The 13,153-nt window shown below is 40.1% G+C and overlaps 1 long non-coding RNA gene across 1 annotated transcript; it reads left to right on the top strand.

Moving 5' to 3' along the window:
* Positions 1-1,718: 1,718 nt before the first annotated feature.
* LOC107304274 lies at positions 1,719-2,488 on the top strand. Its single transcript, XR_001550299.1, has 4 exons — positions 1,719-1,796; positions 1,893-2,006; positions 2,103-2,170; positions 2,341-2,488. It is a non-coding gene; the product is annotated as an uncharacterized LOC107304274 (long non-coding RNA).
* The last annotated feature ends 10,665 nt before the right edge of the window (positions 2,489-13,153 follow it).

Genomic DNA, 13,153 nt, shown 5'->3' with positions numbered 1-13,153 from the left:
AATAAGTTATACAACTTTGTTTTTGACAATGTTTTCATATAAGTTCATTTAGTATGATAAAATTCGATTAGAAGTTTTAATACATTTTAAAATTTCCACGTTAAATGACCATTTTGTCCAAGTAACTTGTACAATAGGTTTCCAGATAGCAAGGTTATTTTGGTAAAATCGCATCAAAATTGGTACTTCCCTCAACCCTAGCAAATTCCAAATCTCGTTCCTCTTCTCTCCCCCAACCACTTCGGCCTCGGCATCCTCGGTGGCGGCAGTGGCGGCGCCGCCGGGCCCGACCAATGCCTCTCCTCCTCCTCTTCCTGCACCGCCGCCATCCACCATCCACTCCCCCACACCGCCATCCACTCCGCCGCCGTCACCGTCCATGCAACCCCACCACCGCCTGTGTGTCGTCGCCACCGTCCACTCCGCCGCCGCCACCATCCCCTTTATCGCCAGCTCGTGCGACGATGCCACTACCATCCACTCTGTCGTCGCCAAGATCCACTCCCCCACCGCCAACATCCACTCCACCTCAAGAGGTCGCATCAGCAAGCAGACCTGGCGGAGGGGAGCAGGAGGCCGAGAAGGGCAGGTGGCGGGGAGCAGAAAGTCACCGGCAGGCAAGCTCCCCTCTCCGGTAATCAGATCTGGTAGATGGGCAGGCAAGGTCCCCTCCCCGGTAATGCAGACGTTGAGTTTTGTAGAGAAATATTACATGATTTTTTAGTTCCTTCACTTTCTTTTTTTTTCAGGATTCAACTACCATGTTCAGATGCGTTCCGTTGCCTCTGCACAACGCACGATCCAGCAGAGTTTGACGTAACTCTTGGCTAGACAGATTCTAGCTTTTTCACCGAGCAATCTATACATTCATTGGCAAACCATGAACCAGGCAATGCATGCTTTTTCATGTTCTTCCTACATTCATTGCGAAGGAGTTTTTAATGTCTGTGGAGCTCAACTGTGATGGTGATGGTGGTGCATGTATTTTGTGTAATATCATGCCAGCTAGACCAAATCTTTAACTTGAGAGGTTTTATCGCCATAGGATCTTCTGGATAAATTGTGTGATGTCCTCTGTTGCCTCTATTTTGATTGAACAGTACCTTCTGTTAACTTCTATGCCTGAATTATTGTACACTGCTTAGTACTTTAGTCATTAGTTGGGTCACATTTGGGAATAATTCATAGGATTGTCGTTTATTGCAACAATAGACTACATATTTAGATTCTATACTCTAGTTCTATTTCATTTCATAAACAAAAAAAAAAGAAAAAAAGCCAATGCGTGTGTAATTGACTGTTTTGAAGAGCTTTTATCTTCTTCTGAATCTTCCCGGTTAGAGCAGTCTTACTGAGGCTATTTTCAATCTGTTATATTTATAATTCATTATCAGTTGACGGACTATATTAGAACACCACTTGAGAAAGTGGGTGGTATGATGGCATTCACTAATTGATGTTTACTGTCTCTATAACCGTGCTAGAGGGATATGCATGTGCTTTTCTGCTAAATATTTGTATGGAATTCCTTTCTTACGTGGTTCTGATATGTTCTTCTCTTGTATTTGTGTAGAGTTGATCTCACCAAAGGATCATCTGCAAGCCTATTTCCTTTTGAGAAATTTGACGTGTATGTATGTTGTGTTGCATAATAATTTTAAAATTCTTAGATGGTTTTTTTGCCAACCATTAATTTTGGTTATATGTTTTACTTGTAGATGTTGGTTTGTAGAGTAACCCAGTCAATGCTCAGGAAATATGAGAGTGGGGTGAAGATGATCCAAATCAATAAGATGGTGAAAGTTACTTTTTTTCTTTAGATATTTACATTGACACTACATGATATTTCCCATCAACTGTCGTGATACAACCCCTGATAAGCTTCATTTCAGGTTGCAGAGATCCTCAAGGATCACCCATCTTGGTACCATGATTGCGAATTCATTGATATCATCCATGTTATCCCTACGGGTAATGGTGGAACCATTGAGGTCATCTACATGCAGGTAAGTATATCCGATCGTGATTCATGTGTTGCATTTTTCTCAAGGACATCTATTCTTTGTTTTTGGTAATAACCATTGCCCCTTTTAATTCCTAAGATTTATGCACCAACAACTTTGGCGGCACCACTCGACTTTTGGATGCTACTACACCAGTGGACTTGAAGGTGGGAGTCTTCTGGTATTACTTTGATCTTTAATTACCTGTTGTTAGCTCATTAAAGAAAATACTTCCTTTCATTTTCTTGACACCATTCATGTTGTGTAGATATGTGAAATATCATTGACTCGGTTTCTGTTGTATTAAATGTTGCCTGACATCATTTCTATTCTGTAGATGTGTGAAAGGTCATTGACTTAGTCCACTGGTGGCCCATCTAGGCCTAACACTCCGAATGTATTGACTTGGTGAGTCAACCTGTGATGTAATTGAACTTGTTTTGGATAGTGATTTGTGGATGTAATTAGTTGATCTTGTAACTGACTTGTGGATAACCTATAATGTTTTTTTTTGAATCTGTGATCGACTGTTTGTGAATCTGTATTAAATGTGAGCTAGTGCATGTGTGCTGAATATTGTTAATTGGGCTATAAGATGTCTGACGTGTGCATGTTAATTGGGTTGTATTGGATTTTGATTGGGCTAAATCTGTTTGATATATGGGCTTCTTGAGTGCATGGCCCACATACAATTTTATTGTAATGCTTGGTCCTATTGGACCTTTTGAATATGTATGGCCCACTCAATATATAGATGGAGATGGTACAATTGGGCTGAATTTATTAAAATCTAATTGAACATATAATAGGCCTAGCCCATAAACAGGTTGCTCATTATATGGGCTTTAACAAGGCCTAGCCCATAAATAGGTTGCTCATTACATGGGCCTTAACGGGCCACATGGCATCTTATGACGATTTTTGGTCTTGATTGTGACGAAAATGGGCGTCATAAACTTATGACGATGGAAGGATCGTCACTGGATTAATGACGAAAAAATAAGGTTTCGTCATAGAACACCATTAGAGACACATGATAGGTGATGAATGAATTTTCGTCACGCGAGCGTCATAGATTACGAAACGTGACGAAAAATTCAATGTTTATGACGTAAATGAAACGTCATCTATCATAAGATCTCTTGTAGTGTGACATGGTACAAACGAGAATGTGACATCCCTCTGTCAGCAAAAAAGGTTTCCTAATAAAACAACAACATACAATTGATACTCACACGAAGCGTGGTCGATCAATTGCACTCTCATTTGTTCATCTAATAATAATCTCAAAACAGAACAAGCTGTCAGATGCACATGATTCTAAGTCATCATCCTCTCTCTGATATCCATGCAAGGGATTTTACAGTGTTTACGAGGTACTTAGAGGTATAGGGAGGTGGTGCAACGTGAGCCCTTGATCTGTGAGGGCAAGGTACGGAAAGAAAAAATTGTAATCAATGACAATGATGTAATTATAAGGGTATTCTAATGGCAAATGTATTTTTTGTGTATACCTTGCACATATGAAAGGTATGGATAGGTATTTTATTGGTTAGGTTGGTTGCATGCGACCAATGTATTAGTTGTACATGTTGGAGTTCTCATCATCTTGTTTATGTGGTAAACGTCGGAGGAAGGGGCACCACGCTACCTTGCGTGGTTGTTGGAGAAAGAAGTGGTGGCAGGTGTAAAGTCATCCGGGCATGGAGTTTCTGTTGGTCACACAAATCTTGTTGATCTGGGTTGATTGCCATTGAAATTTGTTGGGTACGTATATCTTCCCTTTATATTTGTTCTTTGGTCTTCTCATTACACATCGACATCCCACGTGGCACAACCCACACCCACTATGTTAAGTCTCTGAATTATTGTTTGGATGTTAATATCTGTTCAGTTAGGAATATTGTAGATATGTAATGAATGGTCTGATGCTAATAGGCATACGTATACTTATGTACTAATATACACTAAAAAGATTGCATTATTTATGAATTTATCTTGGTATTAGTTGTTTGTACATTGAGGTATTTGTTGACTCGGTTGAGTTGTACGACTATTTTACGATGATAATGTGATGAGTGCAAATTAAATAAGGTTATTTAAATTCTTTCGTATATTATATAAATTTTAGTATTTGAGTAATGTGAATGTCCCTATTTTTTTGCAATAATATATATGTTAGTACTAATTAAATATATATTGATAATGTACAGTACATGATAATTGTTTCATTATCACACAATTTTTATGGTTTAATTGTTTGATGTCTGGTAATTGGAATAGATGGTTTCATCTTGTTGTACAAAACTTAATTTTGTGAAGTCAAGTGTGAAAGACCAATCATTTTGTAAAATATATGAATTGTTACTTGTAGGGAATAAGTCATGATGTATGATAGTGGAATATCATTTGAGTATATGTTGGAGTACAAACAAATTGTAGAGAAGACAGTCAATAGTGAGAAACAAGGAGTTCACTTCTACAATAAGTATGAATGGGGTAGAGGGTTTAGCATAAGAAGATGTTATGCTGAAAGAAGGAATGTTAAAAAAAGAGATCACATGGAGAATTATGGTTTGTAGCCACAGGTGTTTCGGGTACTGAAGCATTTAGATAAAGCCAAGGAACATCACTCGTTGTGGTTGTATGGCTAGCTAAGATGGTAATAGAGGTGAATAGGGATAGAGAGTTACGGTTTATCAAGGACTTTATTAATGAACACAATCATCTATTAGCGGCTCCTGATCTAACCTTATGCTTGCTCATCTATTATAATGTTATACCTTATCGATCGTTATTTTTCCTTATGAGGGAGTATATCAGAACAAACATACCGTATAACCTAATGCATCAAACTCAACAAACATCGCAATGCGACGTAAATATGGCCACAAATTGGAAAGGTTTTTAAAGATCACGGAAATATGATCTTTGCCACATAAACTATGTAGAAATTTGGGAGCTAATTACAAGGTAAAGCAATTTTGGTCCCCACAATGTAAATAATATTTTACCGATACCTTTCAATCCACTTACGCTGGTCCTAAATATTCTTGTATATAATTATTTTTTAACCCTTAGTACCTATGTACCTTTACTACCTTTCAAGAGATACCTTTTGCCATGAGCTGTCAGATCTTTTCTCTTTTTGAAATAGAAACATTGTAAAATACCTCAAATAGATACTCTGCTCAGTCGAGTTCTATGCTGGCCTATGCAAAATAAAACTTATACTTGGCACAAATATAAATACACCTACAAAGATCAATGAACTTGGTAGGAGAATGAGTGGCAAACCATATCAGTTTCCAAGTTTTCAGTAGGAGTGGGAGGCATGGGGGAATTTAGCCTGAGTCAGTGCGTTGGCGAGGTAGCAAACAATTCTTTAGCTCAATTGCAGCTATAGAGCTCATGTGCTTACAAAGTTTGGTGAAGGGTAGAATGGGTGATTTAGCCCAAGTTAATCAAATCTCCATTGAGGCCACTGTCACAAGCATATGTATGAAACACCAAAAATTCATGTGTGGGATTTGGGATCAACTCATCTGGAGGACTGGGGCTTCAGCCAAGCAATGTGCACTGGATCATCATCGACAAACCGGTGCTGTTTGTACCTGGATCACGCCCTTTGGTATCATGGTAATCATCATTTCTTGGCATCTATAGAGGATAGGAATGCCCAGGTGTTCTCCAATGCCCATGCACAGGATGATGTCATGGTAGAGTTGATCAAGCAAGATACTTGACTTTTCACACCTGCAGGGTCGCAGCACCTGGGTGTCCTTCTTGATACTAGTGTCTCTTAGGAATGGGATGGATTGGGATCACTACAACTCAATGAAAATGGCCAAGAAATGTTTAAATGTAGATATTGTACTTGCACCGAAGTGGGAATGATATGTCACCATGCACTTTAGTATGAACAATTGTAACATCGGAGGGCAATGAGCTGCACTCTAATTTGTGAATTCTACTCATAGGTAAAAGAAGAGAGTAACTTGAGTTGTACTAGCTGGCTTGAGGAATCCGAAAACAGCGCCCTGGGCCATTCTTTTCGGATTGCCACAATTTTTTTTGGTAGATCATTTGTGCTACACTTCCAAAATTACGATTTCTTTAAAAAAAATGGTGCCAAAGCTTAGACCACTTATTCCACATGACATTTCATACTAAAATAATGAGTGGTGTCCCAATCAAAAGCATATCCTCTAACGTAAGTCATGAAGGCGTGGTTCCTAACACGCATGTCTATAGTTTATGGTTTATGGTTCTACATAGCAGTGATCACGTATAACGAAAAGCTATGTTGGAGGATCTGAACCCTCACTCTGCTCTAGACACCTCTGAATTTGACCCGCTGATCACAAACACTTGTGAATTCGACAACTATCAGTTTCATTTGTACTTGGCAGAAAAATGAAGCGCTAGTCCCTCATCTTTTCGCTTATCCTTATTCTTGTAAACCAAAATTTGAAATTCAAAATTTAATTTTGAAGTTAATTTTGAGAATTTTTCATCGTAGTTTATTTTTTAGCATTTACTTTTAGAACACATATATAAAAGTTTCACCCGTAAATTAGTTTTTAATCGTTAATAAGCGGCTTTGTCTATGCTTTTAAACAACCAAACAATGGGGCTGATAGTAATTGAACTTTATGTGAGGATGTGCCACCGTAATTTTCTTGAGCCTTTTAAGGTACTCCACCTTACTTCTGTGGTAGTAAGAGTCATGGATAAATCTTGATGCTGATGACAAACTAGGGTCCTGATCTTTCAAAAGATATGGATATGTCCATTATATATAGAGACCCGATGTTGATGATCCAAAGGCTGCGACCAGAACGATTGAACCCCTTGAATCACTACACCACTGCTGCATCGTTTGTCAGTCGTGCCGAAATATGGTCATCATCGTCAGACCCTTTAATTATTTTGATTTATCTTTTGTTCTACAAATATATTAGCTTCCCTAAATCAATAAACGGCAGAAAAAGGAAACTCATTAATGCACTTCATTACTCCTTCCATACATGGTCGTGCATGCATCTAAGAAAACTGACAACAGTAGCCGTTGATTAAATGCTTGGCATATTAAAAGAATATCTGAAAGCTAATATAAATCCACAAAAACCATAGGTGCATAAAATAAATTATCTAACAGCATCAACTAAGCAAATTTGATTCAAATCTCAAATTTCAAAATCAAAAAAAATAGAAAATAATTGGAAGAAATATTATTGCTTCTAAACAATGATATTTAAATACAAAAGATGATTTTTTTTGTGTAATTTGATCATATTTTGAAATACATGTCCATGTAGATAAAAAAATTTAATAGAAAATAAATAAAGTTGTATGGAAACTGAATTTTCAAATACGACTACAAGATTGTTGCACTAATCACTTGCCTAATGGCTGACCGATCTTATAAATAGCAAGTGTAAAGTATGTTTTGTTTTTTTTCTTTAAGATGCATGTATTACCTCATAGGAGGTAATATTCATGTCCACCGTTAGATTGGTTTGAAACCAGTGGTGTAAACAATCTTGGTGCACTATAAAATAAAGTCCAATTTTCCTTCATGGATAAAACATTTATTTTTTAGATAATGGATGAGATAGCCAAGTATTTACTTCAACAGAAGATACAGCCACCTATTACAAAGTTTGCAACTGACACAGCATTATCACAAAAATTTTGACATAGGCCAAAACGGAACTAACAGACACCAAAGTAGAGAGGTGATCCATTAAATGTAGGAAAGCCTATTTTAAAATCTACATCCAAAATTGACAAACACTTGCATAGCAGTACTTTCTAGACTTAAAGAATGAGTTCCTCATCATTATCACATATTTATATCTACACCTAAAACTGGAACGATTAAGTTGCTCCCAACGTTACCTTCAAGTAGGGTTTAATTAAAACTTATCAAAAACCATGTCATTCCTAGTTAGCATAGAGCCCAACATAAATTAAATGCTCCTACAAGCATGAGTTTTTTTTGTGTGTAAAAGTTCATCCCACGTAACCAAGTCCCAAACAAACGTGAAATACTTGCAGGTGGATTCAATGAGCTGGATATATACACAGCTCTCCAAAGAAACTTAGCCATATGACACTCAAAGAATATATGTTGGATAGTCTAATAATGTATACAAAGCAACATTTTGTACTATCATTCCAATTCCTTTTTGCTAAATTATCTTTAGTTAAAATAACTCCTTTAGAAAAATACTATACAAAATCTCTTTTTTTCATGGTTAAGAGACATACTATGCTAACTTCAAATGCACATGTAACGTAGCTACAACAAAAACTATATAGAAAAGCACAAAATTTTGTGCCACAAATAAAACATCCCTTGGTGGAGAATCAAAATGTATTGTCCTAATAAAAGGTCATCATTTAGATGCTACTCGAGCCACGTGTCAATCGATTGATCGCAACATCACTTCATAAGCTGCTGGTATAGTTGTACCTATCAAAAGAAAAATAATCAGGGAGATGTTTTGATGGAGCACATGATCCTGCCTTCTAAGTCACCTACTACTCTCTGTCACCCATAAATACTTACCTCTTTGTGTAGGAATATGACAATATATACTAGCAGTAGCAGCTGCCTTAGGTTGTGCATAAACCAATCTAACACTCATGGTCTGAACTTTAGTGATGAATTCTCTCAGCTCCTCTTGGGAGTGGGAAGCACTAGTAAATCTATTAATTGGCTTGATTATCAAGAGTGATTGCAGGTGTGGAGTTCATATGTGTGGTGGTTCGGCCACGGACCATAGGTGTAGTTCAAACATCTGAGAGTATGCAATGAAATTTGGCTATGCACATGCGTGCATGCCTTAAGGAGCACACCAGGGCAACACTCATACAAACTTATTCCACTGGTCAATCTTGAACTCGTGGTGTTTGGTGTACTCTATTACCCACATTATTTTTCTTTTGAAACCAATTAAGATCTTTCTGATTTTATATTAAGGTAGTGAAAAAATATGTAGGCCCTCGATTTCGCTAATCGGTAACCTTCTGTGTTTATCAGTACCAATCCTTGGATCAATAGTTGGTACACATATATATAGTTGGGTCATCACATATCATGACAAAAAGATAAGGTTGAAAGGGTTTAATTACGAACCTTTGGTTAAAACAAAAACCTTTACAACAGCAGCAACAGAAGCAAAAGGGGACAAGAGGGCCTATCTGACACGACACAAGTGGCGACTGGGAGACAAGAACCACTAGACGACCGCTTCAACTAGGACAACTTCGTAGTTCTACCATAGATCTGGAGCCAACTCTTCTTAAGCACTAGAGGATTGGATTTAGCAAGGGTGAGTATAGAGTACTCAGCAAATCACCACGAAAATATGCGCATGCAAGGCTGTAGCACGGAAGGCTGTAGGGTTCTTTTGCATAAAAGCGGCTTCTTAAATAGTTTTTCACTAGACCTATTTTCTAGTAGTAATTTTCATGCCATGATGTAATTAAATAGTCATGAAGGTTCTGTCAGTCATCCATTGATGGTTTCCATTCATAGCATCCATGCCATCTTCTAAATAATTCAACCCCTTGAATCCCAAGGAATGAATCACCTAGACATACCTACAACACTTTCATATTCACCATCCATATTCATCTTTTGGGTTTTAAGAGTCTAACCAAGTGTATGTCATGTCCCGGTGCTCATATCCGAGAGCGCGGCTATTCGAATAGATTTAACACACTGCAGCGGTTGTACACTTTCACCGTGCTCTATGACTACCCAACACATGTGCCTCATCCCAACACATGAGACGACCGTAGCAAAGATTTTCGATAACCTCACTTCGGCAGTGCCCGCTCCATGAACTTTAAGCCCCATTGCACTCTAGACGTACAGTTTCTAGCCGTGAGAGGAGTTCTGGCGTTCCCGAGGGAGGAATAAACCAACAAACACATAACCAACACACCACAATTCACCGGGACTGACCTTCTGGGTCATCCCTTGTGCAATAGGCTTCCTGCCTACTTGCACACTCATAAGAAACACCACGGCTTGGGCACCGCCTCCGCTCGGCTATTTACTAAGCTAGGTCTATACCCATACGAGAAACACGGTTGTACGGTGGTCGTTTCATGTATAGCTGCATGGCTCGGTCCTTAACTGATCAGGGCGGCTAACCTATCCCTGGAACCACCCATATTCTCACCATTCCGCCCCGATCGAAAACAAATTTTATTTTAATAACTCATTCTCAACATGGCCGGGTGGTGCTCATGTCTCCACCCGCCATCATGCAATTACTCTCACTGAGTACTGCCTCAACATCATAATCATTTCAAAAGTATAATAAAATGCAGCTAATAGTAGGGCTAAGAAATGTCATAAGTTGATTATGTTATAGTTGAGTAATGAGGCTACAAAGGTTTCAGGGTAATCAAGCATATGACGGGTATAACTAACTAACTACAGTGGGTCTGTAATTGTTTTGCATGCAATTTAAAGTAAAAGAATGCATTTTTGAAACATAGGTTCAACTTTGTCAAAAGGTAAGGTGACTTGCCTGGTTCGAGGCCTTGCGAAATCGGTCCTTCGCACGACTTGCTTGCTACACCCGGATCTACAGACGACTCGCTCGCTACTCCTACATCCTCGCACGACTCGCTCGCTACTCTCAACACTAACAAAGTGAACGGTCGGCTTAATCGTGAGGTCACAAGCAATAAAAAAGACTCGACGCAACTTCTATAAACGATCGGAAAAAAGGCAAAGACTTTTATAAATATTTTGGAAACAAATAACAAATAAAAGGGTTGAAATCAAATAAAGGTTTTGAAGGCAATTAAAGGTTTTGAAATAAAATAAATTTCTATTGAAAAGGAAATAAATAAACTAATTAAAATCAAGGACGACGGCTAGAAAGAGATTTTAAATAAAACAAAGGTTTTTGCCAATAAAATAGCTATAAATAAAATATAGGTTTTGAATAAATAAGTATGCTAACTTTATTAGAAAGTGCTAATATAATCATAATAGCTAAAAAGGTTTTGTCAAAATAAGGGAGTAACCAAGTATTTAATAAGTAGTTTTGAATAAATACTTAGTTCGAAATAAATATTTTAGGATTAAATAAATAATAAAGGTAAACAAATATTTTTAGAAATAAAAAGAACAACTATAGCCTGGTATTACTCTTAATCACTCGATGGATTAGGACGGGATTAATATGGAATCAAAGGAAAGGATTATACCTGAGTAGCTTAGATTCGGAATAAAAGGGGATGCGATTTGGACTTTGGAAGGTGGCAAATAAACTGATGGGCCTCAGCACTGAAAAGATGAATGGAGGACGAAAATCAGACTTTTCCTGGATGAATAAGGCTGAAAGAAAAGGAGGGATATCAGACTTTCGTTTTTTGGTACTCTCCCTCCCTTTTCTTTCTCTCTCCCCTTTTTTCTCCCTTTCCCGCAGCTTCTCTTCTTCTTTTTCTTATTTTTTCTGCCGCCGGCCGCAGGAGGCAGCAAGGTGGTGGGGCCGGCCTGGGTAGGGCCCAGTGGGGTCCACCTCATCCCTTTTCTCCCTCTCCTCTCTCTCTTTCTCTCCTCCTCTCTTGCAGCTTCTCTAGGTCTTTCATCTTAGTAACGAGTTTCAAAATTGTCCCTCAACCTCAATACCAGAAATGTTTGACCCCCAACTCATATAAACCATGCGAAAAGGTCCCCAGGCAGTATATGAGGATGGTTTCGCTTACGTGGCATACTAGTCAGCTTGTAGGACCCACCTGTAAGTCAAATAAAAATAAAAATAAAAACTCCCCCTGCATCGTCATCGCTACTGTCCAGGCGGAGGGCCGCGTCTCGGCGCCACGCCGGCGAGCCACCAGCGTCCTGCGCTCCGTGGCGGCAAGAGCGCTGAGGGTGGGGAGCTTCCTCTGCCACTCTGACATCTCGGGCATGATGCGTCGTGGCGATTCTACATCGTCGTCGACGGTTGCCGCCAGGGCCAGCCAACCGCTGGACAACGTATTGATCCCGGCGAGCAACAGCTTGAACGCAGCGACGAATGCAGTGCGTGGTGTCCTTCATCGCCGTCGGGATCAAAGTAGAGCAGTTTTGACGGTGGTGAGAGTTTTTGGGTCAAGCTCTGGCCTCCACCACCCATGCAGCCCTGTCACCATGCAGCATACGCACTGGCCAGCCCGGCGACGGCACCGGCGTGCAACCCCGGACCCATACGTCGTCCAGCTCGTCGGCGACCGGTGTGCATTGCATGCATGCCTACCTCCTGGCCACCGGACGCATGCATGCATGCATTCATCGCTAGCTAGCTGGTCCCTAGGCCTGTCGTGCATGCCTCGCCACCGTCGTCCCGTGCAAAACGCCGGAGGAAGTAGAGAGGAGGTCAGTAGGAAGAGGGGGGTGGGCAAACTTGCTCGCCGGAGGAGGAAGCTAGAGCTCGTGGGAGAGAAGGAGATCGCAGAGAAAGTAGAGATGAGATAGTTTGTCACCACCGGCTTGTCGGATAAAGAGGAGAGATAATTTTTTTATTTTTTATTAGGCTAACAGGTAGGCCCTACATTTTATTTATGTTTGCTTAAGCTAACTTGGAACTAATATGTGGGTCCCATAATTTTTTTAATTTCTTTTGCTGACTGGGACGCCACATAAGCGAAACCATCCTCATATACCACCGGGGGACCTCTTTTGCACGGTATTCATGAGTTTAGGGTCCAACATTTCTGGTATTATGGTATTATGGTTGAGTGATGATTTTAAAACTCGGTGTCAAGATAAGGGATCTAAAGTGAACTTATTCCTTCTTTTCTTCACAGAGGTGGTGGGGAGGAGGCAGGGGTGCGGCGGCCGGCGTGGGAGGCGGCAGGGAGGAGCGGCATAGGCCGGCCGGCGCGGCGGCACATGGGGGCGCAGCCGGTTGAGGCAGCGGCGCCAGTAGAAGGAAGGTGCCCAGGGAGGAGACAGGGGCAGCGGCGGCCATGGTGGAGGAGAGGAGGGCGCCGGCGGCAATTGTCGGTGGCACGACCAGTGGCGAAGCTGTGTAGAAGAAGGGGTTTCCGGGAACCCCCTCAGAAAATTTTTTAACTAATTTATAAATTTTCACCATATATTCATTTCTCTGATTCAAATTCAGATACCCGTG

The sequence above is a fragment of the Oryza brachyantha genome, chromosome 5, assembly GCF_000231095.2.
Source record: "Oryza brachyantha chromosome 5, ObraRS2, whole genome shotgun sequence".
NCBI classification, from domain to species: domain Eukaryota; kingdom Viridiplantae; phylum Streptophyta; class Magnoliopsida; order Poales; family Poaceae; genus Oryza; species Oryza brachyantha.
The sequence above is the reverse complement of the archived record's forward strand: the minus strand, read 5'-3'. Positions and strand labels throughout refer to the sequence as shown.